At 43.5% G+C, this 12,610-nt stretch overlaps 1 long non-coding RNA gene across 2 annotated transcripts in view; it reads right to left on the bottom strand.

Moving 5' to 3' along the window:
* Positions 1–12,525, bottom strand: part of LOC113024033 (uncharacterized) — a 37,714-nt gene extending 25,189 nt beyond the window's left edge. For both annotated transcript variants that reach the window (XR_003272627.1, XR_003272628.1), the window contains exon 1: positions 11,474–12,525. This is a non-coding gene — a long non-coding RNA (uncharacterized LOC113024033). The remainder of the gene's footprint in view (positions 1–11,473) is intronic.
* Between the last annotated feature and the right edge of the window lie 85 nt (positions 12,526–12,610).

The raw sequence follows: 12,610 nt of genomic DNA, 5'->3' as shown, positions 1-12,610 counted from the left end.
ATACCTTGTTAGAAACTGGACGATAACAAGAAGACTTGAGGTTGCCAAGAAATCACACATTAGCCCTTTGAAACTAACAAACAAGTCTTTTATCACTTATATGAGGTGCTTGTAGGTGGAATTTTTATTAACTTATAACAGAGAAGGCATGGCTTCTTTCACATTTTTGTATTAGGCATTATCCCACAAAGAGGATGCCCACAGATTTTTGGTCCCTCACAAGGAGATGCGATTCAGAGTAAAAGGAAATGTGTGGTTTAACTGTTTAAGATTTAATTTACTCAAACATATTAGACTTTTCTGTCAAAGACATTTGCAGACAACATTAAATTTAAAAGAGAGCAATTAAAGAGGTGTGTGACACTCTTCTTTTCTTTAATATTATAATATGTTAGAGTGATGAGCCAATGAGCCACGAGCTCGGGCTTCAGACTGCTCCAAACACTCAGTTTCAGGCAGGTTATTTTCTAGTCATGGCTCTTTATAATGTGAATAAATGTGGATGTCCTGGTCATATGAATAACACCGAAGCCCCACCACCGTCCAAATCCTTTGCTTGTGAGGGGCTACCAATCAGCAGAAAGTTAACGTAAAGGGAGTTAAAATAGCTTATTCCACTAGTTGAACTGAGAGCCTGAACAGTATTGAAACAAGGGATTATTTTGAACTCTGAATCATGCAGGGCTACTCTAGTAGAGTCCAAGAATAAAAATAAGTGTTGGGAATGAGCATAATAGGTTCTCTTTAAGTGTTTTTTCCACATAGCGATGAAAGAAGAAGAAGAAGAAGGTGTATTGGAGAAAAAAGTCAACATTAAAAGTGGCGACATGACCACAGGAATTTGCCTCAATCGGAAACCATGTTTACGCCATTCCTGCGCGGACTCTAAGTTGTACATGTTGTTTGCAGTCAGACATCTACGCTGCCCAAAATTACCCATCCTGTGTGTCAACGAGATAAGTCAACACAAAAACAGCCAAGTACGACAAGAAAACACAAGAGGCACGAAGAATGAAAAATGAAACCCTGTCAACCCAAATAAGAACATCATGCAAGCTCTTATGAATATTTGGGATGCAAATGTAACAGATATTTCCAAAACTGTTGGTTTTGGAGTCTAGCCTGCGCTGCACCGCTGTTCTTATGCCCAAGGAATGAGAAGGAAGTTCCAAGAAGGCACATTTCTGGGTCGCCTCAGGCCTGGCTGTCACGCCGCGGCTCCTATTACTCCTGCGCCAACATGAAACAGCTCGTCGTTTAAAACTAAAAAGATGTGCTCCACACACAGGCGGCATATTCATGTCCACATCAGTTGCAAAGATTACTGTGAGAAAAAACAATGCAGGTGCTGATATTTCACAGACCTGTCAGCTGTGCAGCTCAACAATACATGCACACAACAAAAGAGAGCATAAAGGACATAAAAACACATGCACAACCTGCCTTTTCTTCTGAAAAACTACTACGAAAGGATCATGCTGCTCCTGTGACTGATGATTTTGCCAACATAAAGACTGAAAAAGCAGCAATTGATGTTTTCCAAGTGGCTTGAAAAACTTCCACTGACAGTTTCGATTGAAGCGGAAAACCTCTTTTCTGTAATGGAAGAAGGTTTTGGGGGAAGATGGGTTTTCCCTTTTTGTAATATCCTCAGAGCCATGCTTGGCACCGACGCCCTCTGGACTGGAGGATCTTGGCTCGGAGCAGACAATGGGGCTTCAAGTGAGTCATAGCAAGTAGAAGAAAAGATCACAGAAACCATAAAGCTTTGTCATGCTGCTGATTAGCTGGAACTGTTAATTTCATTCTCTTGTTAACAACAAATGTTACAGGGAAGTTTTAGGGATCGCAAGCTTTTGAATTTAATGGAACACCGCGCTAAAAGTGGCCGAGCGGCAGCTCACCATTAACCCTCTTAGCTGTGAAGAGCAGCAAAGAGTGCGAGGAGTAAAATGGCCACCTTCTCATTTCGCCCGCTGAAGTGCTTGGACTGATAAAACACTCACTGCTGCGGGTTTGTTTGGTGAGAATTGGCTGAGGAGCCACTTCTTTGGCAAATGATCTTCCTGCCAAAACAAACAGCCGCTTTTCTTCACCCCTTATCCACATATGCACACAAACACACACATTTTACTTGCTGACTCCACACAATGGCATGACTGTATCTGCAGCACCAAACAGACATCTGCCAATCGCCCTGCGGACCTCATTGTTACTCAACACCGGGGCACACAAACGCTGAGCCGAGTTCAGTCTCCAACAGATTTTTGCACTGCAACGAGAAAGTTGCCAATGAGGTCTGCCAACGTGCATCGCTGACCCCGAATAGCCAGAAAACAACTGGAACCTGATGTGCCCCCGGACTGTGGTGGGTAAGACAGAGAGAAGACAAGAGAAAAGGAAAGGAGGCTGAACTTGAACTCAGCTCAGGCAGCAAAGCACCTCTCAGCTACGAGGACTGCATTCCTCTGCATACTACACAAACATCGGCACTGTATCTGCACTTGCATATTCAAACAGAATGACAAAAATAAACAGCTGACGATGAAGCATGGCTGCTGATTGAAGTCATGGCTCAGTACCTGCAAGCAGTTACGCATACCCTATAGAAGACTAACAGAAGGGAATAATATGGCCAGGTGCATTTGTGTGCCACATTTGTGTTTACAGTTATAATCCAGCAAGTCTAAAGATCTCATATGGCTATGTGTACAAAAGACACACCTCCTTCTCTTATTTCTCTTATCGCTAAAACCTGGGAGGCATGTGCAGAGTTTATTTTGACCTTTCTGTCTTCCTACAGCATGATCTGACTGCTGTGTGCAGCAAAGCCTTGGCTTTTTGTTTGTTTGTTTGTTTCATTTACCACTGCAGCATGCCGTTTCCAGATCTCTTCAAAAAGTGGCAACTGAAATGTATTTCTTCAAGAGTTTATTTATCGATGCTGGAATTCATAAGTGGATCTTTCACATCACTCAGTCACTGCGAACTGAGTCATAGAAGCTATTCATAAATCGAGCTAGTGATTTACTTCCACCACTCAAAACGTAAGGAATGTCTTAGCTAGTAGAGACAGTAATAATGTGTAAATCAGTCACTGGGAAACATTTGTGGCTCCATCTAATAAAAAGCAATCATTGGTGCCAACAGGAGGTCACTGTAGTACCAGCATAACCATGAAACATTTCCATGGTATGCATTAAAAGTAGCTGCCAATTTTATGTGTGACTGTAATACTTTTTATATGTACATTCACAGAGGGATATTTCGTGTGGGTCTCAGAGTGAACAGTATTCAAATGATTTAAACTGGATTAGCGGACAGCTGATGTTTCGGGGCCTCCGGTATACCCAGCGGATAGCAGGCCAAGAGTTCCTGTTCGATGTGCCAATCACTGGTCATGAAAGCAGATGCATTTTTAAAAAGAGAAACTGTTGTCAGGCAGCAGATGACAGGTTCAAAATTGCATTTCGGCTAGTGTGTTCCCCGTTTTGCTTCCCCCTACACAGCCTGCAGACCTGCAAGCAAGCGAAGCCCACTCAAACATCACAAGTCAACCAATGGAATCCAAAAAGGGTCCGCTACCAAAACTTTTGTGCTGTCTTAAAACCTGGTTTCAAAGAGCAGAGGTGGGTGTTACACAATTAATGACATTTTTACTTGTGTTTAACCCATTGTCCCAATTTTTCCCAGTGAACATTGTGAATATGTTCTTACTTTCTTTGTAGAAAAAATGAGTAGTGTGAGAAATAATACTTTTTCTTCAGCATCTCCGCTGCCTGTTCCTACCCCAGCTCAACCTGTTATTTTACAAAGATCTCTGTTCAAAACTGTCTTTCAGTCTTATCAGTTTGCTTTCATTAATCAAGACCAGAACGCTATCATCCACCCATTAAAAACAGAAAAACAGCTTGTCGCCTCTCTTCTCAGTAGTTACAGGCTAATCTTAAAATTACCTTTTATTGCTAACATTTTGGAGAATGTCATAGCTAAGTGGTTTGGACAAAAAAAGCATCTTGGTAGATTTCAGTCTGGCTTTCATAGACCTCATCAAAACAGCTCTTCTTAGAGTCTCAAACAACCTCTCGATCCGAAGTGGTTCAGGGAAATGTTCTGTTTTGCTGATGTTGTTCTGACCTCTGCCATTGACACTGATGACAATCATGTTATTTGTCATAGGCTGAGATACTGCTCGGTCTCTATCGGCGTTCTCTTTTAGGGCCCTTACTGTTTCTCTTATATCTGTTCGTTCTTTAACACATTTTGAGCACTCAGAAGGACATTTCTTAGCATGGCTATGCAGATGACATTCAGTTATATATCTATTTTAAGCTCCAAGATATTTCTGTTGCACATCAAACTTATGCGAATAGATTCTATTAAAAGTTGTTTAGCTGACAATTTTTGCCAACTTAATGAAGAAAAAACAGAAGTTCCTGTTTGTGCCTATAAGGCTACGTTCACACTGCAGGCGAAAGCGCATCAAATCCGACTTTTTTGACCCTATGCGACCCACATCCGATCATGGTATGACAGTGTGAACAGCACAAATCCGATATTTTCAAATCCGATCTGGGTCTGAATCCGATACATATCTGATGTTTTAGAAAGCGACTGCTGTTTGAACGGTCATGTCGCATTAAACCCGTCTTTTACGTCACTGACACAAGACAGACGCCAATTATCAGCCCTGGCCATCCAGTGTAGATGTCAGTGAAACTGCTGGGAAGACAACGTTGGAGAAATGTGAACATTTTATTTGTACTGTATAATCTGCAGATTCTGACAGAAATCTGAAACTATCCTTTGAAGCACCGCTCCTCTCTAAAACAGCAGTAGAGATAATTATTAGGCCATATGTAAGTAACAAAATAACTTTATAACTTAAAGCAAAATTGGGAAATGGAAAGTCTGAAACAAGTCTTTATATTAAGGGCCATCAGTCAAACAATACTGGTTGGTCTGGGTCTAAACAGAGCGTGCTGTGTGTGATGTCTTCTTTTGCGCATGCGGGCCGCTTTGAGCGTTCACACTAGAGCGCGTTTGCTGTCACATTTTATTTGTAGTGTGAACAAGCAGACAAAAAAATCAGATTTGATAAAAGAAATCGGAATTGAGCATTAAGACCTGCAGTGTGAACGTAGCCTAAGAGATTTGTGCCTACGGTTATGGAAACTCGGCTCGCCTTGCCACTTTTGCCAAATTTTCTATCAGGAATGTTTGTGTAACTTCTGACTCCGCTTTCACTTTGGTTGCTCGCGTTAAATCTCTGGGTTGCTCTTGTTTTTAATCACTTAAGTTGGCAAGGACAAGGACTGGCGTACATCAGTGGAAGTTTTTACCCATACATCCCCAGCAGGTCCCTCTCCAGCAATCTCTCCATCTGAGCCTGAAATCTATGAACATTGGGGTATCTTTTAAAAGGCAGCTAAAAACTTACCTTCTGTTCAGAATTTTTGTTTGCAAGCAGAAGCCAATCAGAAGAAAGCTGGCTTAAAGCAGTGGTTCTCAAATGGTGGGGTGTTGAATCACTGCAGGTGGGACTCAAACAACCAGGTGAAAAATATGGGTTAAAATAAGGGTTATTTTTAGAGAAAATAAAGGGTTTGCTTATGTTAATCTCCTGACCTTTAAGTAAAAGTCAGCTTGAATCCTTCTTTGCACTGTTAATGATTGAGTGTGGGGTGTGAACATTTTTTGCCTTCTGAAATGGGGCGTGCCAGAAAAAGTTTCGGAACATCTGGCTTAAAGAACGGGGAAGTGCACTAAAATGGCTTATTTCAGTCAGAGTGACGGAGAGGCTCCACAGAGGCCCAGTATAACATAAATAAGGATTATTTTGAACTGTGAATCTTGCAAAGCTACTCTAGCAGACTCCCACATAGAAAAATGTACTTAGAAATGAGTAAAGGTCCCCTTCTAGGTGGTTTTCTAACAAAGTGCTGAACAGTTCCTCTAAGAAAAGAACATTTTTATGTTTATTAGAGGAAAATGCTTAGCATAGATGACATTAATTATGTGTACACTGTTCCTGTACTGTACTGTACTTCAGTGAAGTTCAAGAATAAAAAATTTAAAGCTGGAAAAGACCATAATAGGTGTGCTTTACTCTTTCAAGTAAGAAATGACCGTGAGAGATATGTGATAGATGATTATATTAATCTCTGTGTAGTCCAACCATAGCCAGTGTCACAAGCTCTGGCTACAGCAGTGCTGCAGGCATCTACAAAGAGAAGGCCTGCTCCAGTTTTTTCTCCCTGTCTCCCTTTTGTCTGCAGTGTTTGCTCTGGATTTGAGTGGTTCTTCTGGCGTTGGAGTGCTGTCGGCCCACGCCCTATAATGCCAACCTCTGTTAGAGAAAGATCTGGGTCTGTGCCACCACCGGTAAGATGAGGCCTATGCTAGTGTTATGGGCGTGCCAATTTCACCTGTTGAGTCATGCCACTATCGTATATTCATCGCCAGCCTATTTGCTGCGTGTGCAAAAATTAATTGCTCGTAGTTTTTGCACACCAAACGGTTTGGTGTGGCAGGTGCAGGCATCACATATGCATGTATAAAACAGATGTGGGTGCATTTGCTCACAGTCATTCAGACTTTCTGCTGACTCCCTCCCCCCTCCGTCATGGAGTCGACTGTTAACACCCAGTTCACCAACATTCATATCCGAGGACTTAAGCTGTTGAATCGCAGGCAGATGAAGAGAAGCCACGGTGCATGCTGCGCCGCTACCCCTGTTACCTATATTTATTCTCTGTCTCGTCATCACTCTGCACAACTCTGTCGTCCACAGGCTTGCTGTTGTGGCACATTTATCTCTGTAAAGATGGGTTCACATAACCATGAAAGAGCTACTTTTTTGTAAGCCGAGCTGGACAGAAAGAAAAGAAGCAACGAGACTTAAAACATCTCCCTCTGTTCACTGTGCACTACCGATACATATTCATAAAGCAGTTCTTCTCCTTTTGTAAAGTTTCTTTGATAAAATATTTTGACAGTGTTGCCTAATTTGGAGCAAGAGCAGAGGCCTGCACTGACTTGCTGTAATCTAAAACCCAAATACAAGCCGATAGTTACTGAAGTAAATCTTCCGTTTCAAAATACCTCAATATTTAACATCGATCATACTTCTCATTCTAGACTTTACGCCCGAATCTGTCTGGTCTCCGACAATGTTTCTACCGTAGCTACTCCGACGTGTCAGGTCAAACGCAAGCTCTGTAAGCAGACGTGTTCTCGGATACCCAGAACGACCTTTAAGAGTACAAAACGTGGTTATCAGAAGGGTCATTATGGCCACTGCTGAAATTCAAATGCCTTTGGTCGATAATGATGCAGTATTTCCAACATACGCTCGTCAGTCACTCGAGAGCTGAGACATTTGGGGAAAATTTGTGTGACTCAACGCAACTGGAGTAGGTTCAGCTTTGGTAAATAATTCATTTATCATAATTTGTGCCTTATGACGTGTCAAATTACACCAAAGTGGAACGGACCTGGCTTTGATGACAGAATCTAAAAAGCTCATCCCTTGTGAATTTGACCTCAGGCTCACCCGGATTCCCCCCCACCTTCCCTCTGTTCTCGGCTGGTAAAAGAAACGCTGCCTGGTGTTGAGCTGGTGCCTCAGGGACTGATGGCGGCTGAGCAGCAGCCATGAGGGAAGCACACTGTCAGTCCTGTGATAGCCGTATGAGATTCCACATGCTCTGATGAGTAATTCCTCCCTCCCCTCTCCATCACCATGTGGTTCGTGGCCCTGAGTCATCGTCCACACTTTCCCTCACTCCCTATCCTCTTGTCTGTCTCTCTCTCTCGACGTGAAGAGGTCTCTTCCTTCAGCGACCGTCCCACAGGGAAACTCAACAGAATAGCCTCCCTCAGATGACTCACTCGCCAACATCGAGAGCTCCACACCATCCACTCTCCAGCCATGACAGCCCACCACACCACACCCAGGCCTGGATCCCATGTCCTCCACGGCCCGCTTGCCTCTATTAGTGCGTGTCTTCTTGCCTGTCCTTTTCTGTTTTTCTGTCTGCCTGGTAGCCATTTTCTGTGTCTCTCTGCATAGCTGCTGTCTTGTCAAGATGCTTCATTGTTTACCTGTCTTTACACTCCCATCTGTCTGCCTGTATTTCTACCAGCCTGTACTGTACATCGTCATATTCTGAAATTGTTTTTGATATGGCTTCATGCTTGTCAGCTTGACGTATTTGTCAGACTACCTGCCTGCCTGCCGCTCAGTCTCTATATCTCAGTATGTCCCCTGATACTCCAATGCAATGTCAAAACACAGAAGGACACCCAGCGTCGACTTCCCGTCTGCATATTAAACTATAAAGACTGGCACGACTGTAATGGTAATATTATTCAAGTCTGCCGAAGAGAAGCGTTGGATTTGTTAGTAAATAGATGCTTTTGATTTTGCTTGTGCAGTTCTCAGACAGTTGTGCATCCACAGACATGCAGTGAAACTTTTGACAAAGGTTACTGCACAACTGCAGATGGTATCCTTGATTTCACGCGTTCTGCACTTCAAAACATATTGTGATTTCTATGGCTGTTTGAACTGAGGTGAAAAATCTCTGAATGTGACCCGTTGGCATGCACTTAATTGCGCCTCGGCCCTGCAGTGTGACAAGTTGCTCACGGGAAGCTGTTCAAAGATCCTCTACATGCTGCAACAGGAGATTTGTTGACCATTGCAAGAGCAATAAGGATTTTTAGGGGCATTATGACTGGGTTAATAAAACACAGCTGCCCCTAAAAGTCCCTCACTTTTCTTGCTGCCTTTTCTTTCTCTCTCCCTCCCTCCCTCCCTATCTTTGTGTCTCATTCCAAACTTTTGAGATCAAACTACTAGTACATTCGCTGGCTTTTTCAAATGCGATTTGGTGCATGACTCCGGTATCTGTTCAGCCCTGGCTAAAGAAATGAAACAACCTGAAGTGACCACTGTGTCTGGAGTTTGACCTTTTAAAGGGGCTGGGTCATATATTTCACGAAACTGAGCATGCTTTCCAGTATTTATGAATTGTATATTTATAATGGCAGAGTTTTATTGGGATTTGCAGTGACGTTTTTAAAAGGGAGTTGAATGAGTTCAGAGCAGAATTTCCGAGAAGGAGGCCTCCCTGTGTTCATTACAAGTTCAGCTTTCACAGAAAGCATAAACACAATCCGAGGCCGTCACCTTACACAGAGTTTTCTATATGATGCACACGATAACATACACACGCGCTGACTTATGTTCGGAGAGCAGTGAACCCAGTGACCCAGAGCAGAAAACAACCTGGGAATTGTAGGAAAAGTCTATTTAAAGTAAGTCTACAACCCTGCCAACAAATGGTGAGGAGAGAATATGAGACAGCCGTGGTGGAAAAAAAAAAGAAAAAAAAAGATGTAAGCAACACTGTGCAGCAAGTGGTGAGATGAGTCCGATTGGACCTTTTAAACAATGTGAAATGCCACTGAGAGAGGCTTGGCAGGCGGCAGCAGCCAGCACTGTTTAATATCACAATTTTAATCAGCACACTTGGTGACTATCCCAGAGCTCTCCGTAGCCATGCTGCTTATTCAAACCAGGCTCGTTCCACCAAGCCTCCCTTACTAGGCCCTCGGCTCTCATACTCACACTGGCTTGTACTCTCCTGCAGCATATATGGAGAGCTCTTGGCTGGAGTGGTTTTATCTGTTTTCTGTGATGTGTCATTGCACTGTAGTGTGCTACGTTGGAGGGAATCTGTGATGATAGTTGAGCGCATCTCAGCGAATCTTAGGTGGACTAGACACATTTAATGTGTTCTCCCGATTGGATTTTAAATGTACTTTATAGCTATCTGATAAGAGCGTGAAATAGTTCTATATGTAACGCTGCCAATTAGCATTAGGATGCCACAATGAATTTCATTAGAACGCCCAGAGGTTTGCAAGGTGTCAACTTTCCAGTAACTTCAGTCCACAGCTACTTATTATAGACGCAACGAGTAATGGCAGGCTTGTAAACACAAATGGCCCGCCACTGATCTGTTATACGCAGCCTACAAAACAACTCAGGTTCAAGTATTAAGAGTTTAATAAATAACAGTGACAAAAAAGATCAGCGTAACGACATCCCACCTACTGTGATGTCAGCAGAGTTTGCTCCATTTACAGGACACTTTTAAGTGTGTGTTAATAATCATGGAGGTCTTGTTTTTAAAAAAAAAAAAAATCCCATTATTCAGCAAATGTCTTACCTACGTGTCGCTTGCAGCACAGAGATGCCACCACTGCCCTCAGCTCTATTAATTACATAAAGCATCTAGTGTCAGGATGCTAAATTCATTAGTGAGGTATGTACGGCATGCTAGGGTCAGGACAGATATAGAAACAGGCCTCCAAAACAACTTCTTCACCATTTGACACACTTGTTCGACATAATAGAGGAGGCCACTTTAAGATTTTTGACAGCTCTGCCTGTTTTATTGAGATGCGTTTATGTAGAGCTTGAGCTTCAAGTTTCAACAGTAAATTCTGACTTGAGTGCTCATCTGCATTTATTAGTGCTTTGACTGTTGCTATACACCTACTTTCTTTTCTTTTGAGGGGGGGTTAAACAAAAACTAATTTGGCCCATTTTGGAAGAAAAAACGATGGGAAATGTAATTTGTTTTCAAAATAATTACTCACGAATTGTACAGCTACATGAGAACAGTGGGGGGGATATCAGAGGGTTTTTTGTCTTGTTTTTTACTCCAAATTCTTCATTGTATAAATCGGAAACAACGTCTGCTCTCGGTTTCTGGGTACACTTGACACGCACTCTTCTGTATGTAAAAAGTTTAAGCTTGACTATTCAAACACCTTTTCGCCAATAATTAAACAGTGACGTTCACTGTTTGATCTATAGATATATTCAAATCGTTATTTTCACATAACATGACATGTTTTTTTCTTTACTTTTTAAAATACATTCGTGTAATTTTCTTGTCCATAAACTTTTAAAATTTAACTAATGTTCGCGTAATTTTGCCTGGAGTTTATATGTGTAGGGATTTCATTTATGGTCACGTTATGTTAGTGTATTTTTTTTCCCTCAGTTTCGCCATAACATTTGCACTAATTATTCTGGGTAACTTTAAGCTATGTGTCTGCTTGCAACACAAAGGGTTTACCTCTGCTTTAAAATGCTGTCTGTTCCCTAAGGTTTTTTCTTTTCTTTAATAATAGATACATAGCCGAGGTGTATTGTCTATGACTTGGGGGGTCACATGAGCCAGAAACTGGGACTTTGTAGGCCAGTTGAATGAAATGAGGACTCACCTTGCCCGCAAAGACCCAGCCTCTGACACACTATCATCAGTCCCGTCGCCGGGGACTGCATGAGGAGGAAACTCCAGAGGTTTACATACTGAAATATCTCTCGACTGCACGATTTCACTTTCAGAGCAAATAAGAGAAGATTTAATCTGCGCCTGTTCATACATACCCTCTAATCTGCTGCCTGTCGGTGTTCGAAGAAGTAGGCGACACCGTCGGATTGTAGTTACCTGTGTACCGGGCAGGTGTTCGCATCCCATAGCCCATATGGAGACCTCTTCACGTAATACGCGCCGACTGTCTGGTGGGTTTGTCTGGCTGCCTGGAGGAGATCGCGTCTGCATGCGAAGTTGAACTTCACCGTCCATCCACCACCAGCACCACCGCCGCCCAAGTAATATGTGATCACTTGGTGTTGCACGCATCCCAAATTGAGCAAGATTATCCTTTTGGGGGGGTGGGGGCCGGGAACTGTCTTATGGAATAAGTCGGACAGTCCCCCTGGTCCATCTTTTTTCCTGTCTGTCCAAAGAGAAAAAACATGCAGACGCAACAGTGTCGAGCCTTGTGCCAGTCTCCCACCTCCCGCCCTCCCTCCCTTCCTTCAAGAAAAAAACGAGAGAGAGAGGGAGAGACAGCTTTTGCGTTTCCCAACGAGAGATCCCCCCGTGCGCACCCAGCCACTCACCCAATATCCATTCTGGAATGGGGGGCGGGAGAAAAAGGCACCCTGCTTGCGCCGCTGCTGCTGCCGCCGTGCTGCAGCTTTTCTAGAGCAGGATATTCCCAAACAGCTGGAAAGAGCTGATATATGGTGCTGCGCCCTCGTGTTGGGCCCTCCCCAAAATGGACCGGTACTAAGTGCTAACCTGGTTATTTTCAGCGCGTCACTGGCTCGTTTCCAATTATAGGTTTCCGACAGCGGCACAGCAAAGTGACCCCGTAGTCTTTACTACACTGCCCGAGGACCTGAAAACGATCGAGCACCACATACAGAGTAAAAACCCGAGCATGTGCGTTTGCTTCTGAACTGCACACATTCCTGCGGTGCGTTGGCTTGCCCGTCCACATGCGCCACAGAGGCCCCCGCGCTCAGCTGCGGTGTCCGGCGGCTCCGCGGCGGCTCGTCTGCGCCTCTCTCAAGGTGTTCCCCTTTTACCGATGCTGTGCGGGAGGCTATATACATCCCAGGTTCATCACACCTCTCCCGTTACCTCCCCGACCGGCAACGCGTTAGTGTGCCGCGACACCTGCTGGCTGCAGCGTGACGTGACACTTCATCGTTCTGTGTATGTTTCAAATGTAA

The sequence above is a fragment of the Astatotilapia calliptera genome, chromosome 6 (assembly GCF_900246225.1).
Source record: "Astatotilapia calliptera chromosome 6, fAstCal1.2, whole genome shotgun sequence".
Lineage (NCBI taxonomy): Eukaryota > Metazoa > Chordata > Actinopteri > Cichliformes > Cichlidae > Astatotilapia > Astatotilapia calliptera.
The sequence above is the reverse complement of the archived record's forward strand: the minus strand, read 5'-3'. Positions and strand labels throughout refer to the sequence as shown.